The following is a 2,550-nucleotide window of genomic DNA, read 5'->3' on the forward strand; positions in this document are numbered from 1 at the left end:
CGCCCCTCCCCGTGCGTCACGGAGCGCTTAAGAGCAGGGTCCGGCGCGGCCGGGAGTCCCAGTGGTGGAGGCTGCGAAAGTTGGGGGAGTGTGCAAGACAGCGGGAGCGTACGCGGGACCAGGCTGCGACTTGGGGCGCCGGTCCCGGGCAGGGGGAGCAGAAGCCAGCCGGGTAGGTGCCCCCTGGAAAGCGTGCATCTCAGCGGGGCTCTCCGTTTTGGTTTTGTGGCAGGGAGGGGCGGGGGGTGTTGCATGAAGGAGATAAGTGTTTGCGAGGACCGAAAGAATGTTTTGGGGTTAGCATGAAGGAGGGCGAGTATAGGCTGCAACTCTGGCTGGGGGGTTAGGGGTTGGAACGGGATGAAGACCCAGATGGGACTGGAGTCTGCTGGGTGTTGTGTGTGTGTGTTGGGGAGGCGGGGGTCTGTGCAAGGTGGAAGCCACAGAGTTCAGTTGGCGCCTGCAGTGGGGACTTGTTCAGTAGGAGGCTGTCTAGAGTTCAGTCTCCCAGGCTCCCTTAGTTGGCACAGGGCTCCCAGGAGTTAGTTGCTGATGGGGTCTCAGTGCAGTGCGGGGAAAGGTGCACAGAGTTTTGGGCTGCTGGGATCCGACTCCTTCCAGGATTGGATTTCCAAAAGGGTCTCCTCCTCAGCTTGTCAGCTCACTCCTATACCCCTAGTTGTTTTCTTAACACTCATTCTTAATGCTGTGGGTTAGTTTCTAGGGTTCCCCAGTTGGAAGTTTCTGCCTGACCTATCTTAGGAGAGAGAGGTCTGGATTGTCCGAGCAAATGGCTTAACATTGGTGACTGAACTGTGGAGGGGGTGCTGGTGCGTGTTGGAATAAAAGAGGCTTCTTAGGGCAGAGCACAGTCTCTGGAAGCGTAGGGAAGATTGTTTTTTTAATGTAGCTTGAATCTGTGTGTGTGTGTGAGAGAGAGAGAGAGGTGGAAAGCTTCGTCCTTGGGGATCCTTGATTGAAGTTGCTGATGTTGGAGTTTCTGGTGGGGTACCACCTAAAGAATCCCCTTCCCCAGTCTCCGTCGGATCAGACAGGTAGGGTGCAGCCTGAGGCTTGTTTAGCACAACAGGTGCAAACCACATTGTTTCCAAGACCTGCCTGTAGCCGGATTCTCCTTGCTCCTTCCTTCAACCTTGCCTCTTCCTTCTCCGTGTGTCCCTGCCAAAGGCTGGATGGAGGTCCATATCTTGTGTCATTAAGTACCTGCATGAAGGCAGGAGTGGGGGTAGTTTGGTGGGGGTTGATCCGGATGTGGGACTTCCAAGTGGAGAAACGGGATTTGAATAAGGCTGGAATGCCCAGCCCAGTCCTGCGTAGCTGCTGCCTCTTTTACTCCACCCCAAAGCCTTCCCTGCCAGGCTGTCTTAGCGCAGACAGACGGGGCCAGCCTTATCGCTTGCAGGTACTTTATGCCTATGGATGGGCGCCACTGGTTGGTGGGGCCAAAGTTTCTAGGGGCTCTGTTGTCTGGATTGGTTGTGGGAGTGTCAGGACGGGGGTGGAGCTGCCCTGTCCAGGGCCCAAGGAGGCAGGAGAAAGCCTATTACGGGAGAACTCCCCAGGCTCTTGGCCAGGAGGTAATGCCAGCTTTTGCCCCCTCCTGCTGTCCCCCTTGGTCATGGCACGCCCTGTTTCAGCTTGCTTTCTTCCCCAGCCTCCCTCCCTGACTGATGAGGCTAGGGTCACGGAGACAAGGCAAGGAGGTAGGATGAGAACCTCCTCTCTGTGTTAGCTTTTGACTTGTCTGTGAACTTAAAGATCCCCCCTGAATGATTCTCTCTGCTCCTTCAGATTCCTCCAGATTTGAGGGGGTGTAAGCCCCCTTTGTCTGAGCTCCTGGGTTCTTCAGGGCACAGAACTGCTTAGTGGAGGGACCCAGACTTCCATCACCCCCAGCAGACTTCTCCTCTGCCCTACACAGCCACCTCAGGTAGTCTGCTGGACTCTGAGTGCTCTCGTAAAAATAATAGGGGGAGATGCTGCGGGAAAGCAGAGAAGTTCCTTTTCAGGACTCGAAGTCCAGGGGCTGCTCTCCCCGCCACACTCCGCCCTCCAGCATATGGCCTTTTAAAGGTCTGGATCCCAGTTACCTGATCCCTTGGGGTACTGGGGAAGGAGGTCGGGCTCCTTTGCTCTTTCCTTCTGAGAGCATCCCAGGCAATGTAGAGTGGGTGCCCATCCCCAGATGGCAGGACCGGGGTGCGCGTGGGATCTACAGCCTTTGCTCAGTATGTAGGGTGAGGGTGGGGTTGGGGATGGGGGTAGGGAGAGGCTAATTGCTGTCTTGGCTGCTTTCATAGGCAACTGGGCCTTCACTCTCAGCTCCTCTTCCATTTGCAGGATGTTGTTCTTCAGCTCAGGCACTGTGGGGGGAGGACAGGAGGGGGTTTTGCAGAGGCTGAGCCATGCCTGGGAATATTCCCAGAAGTGCCAGGTTGGAGGAACGGCGTATCTGCTCCCAGGACTGGGCTCTGGCTTTGCCTGGCTGCCTCTCCCACCCACCCTTCTCCCAGCCCCCACCCGCGCCTT

At 56.6% G+C, this 2,550-nt stretch overlaps 1 protein-coding gene across 3 annotated transcripts in view; it reads left to right on the top strand.

The window, feature by feature from the left end:
- The window catches only part of NR4A1 (nuclear receptor subfamily 4, group A, member 1), an 18,332-nt gene that overhangs the window by 9,942 nt on the left and 5,840 nt on the right, over window positions 1-2,550 (top strand). The window contains exon 1 of one of the 3 annotated variants that reach the window (XM_010857863.1): window positions 7-172. The exons of the other annotated variants lie outside the window; for them this stretch is intronic. The gene's annotated coding sequence lies outside the window, so the exon portion shown is untranslated. Of the gene's footprint in view, window positions 1-6; window positions 173-2,550 lie in introns of those variants that run through there. 3 annotated transcript variants of the gene reach the window in all.

Source organism: Bison bison, unplaced genomic scaffold (genome assembly GCF_000754665.1).
Source record: "Bison bison bison isolate TAMUID 2011002044 unplaced genomic scaffold, Bison_UMD1.0 scf7180017864383, whole genome shotgun sequence".
Lineage (NCBI taxonomy): Eukaryota > Metazoa > Chordata > Mammalia > Artiodactyla > Bovidae > Bison > Bison bison.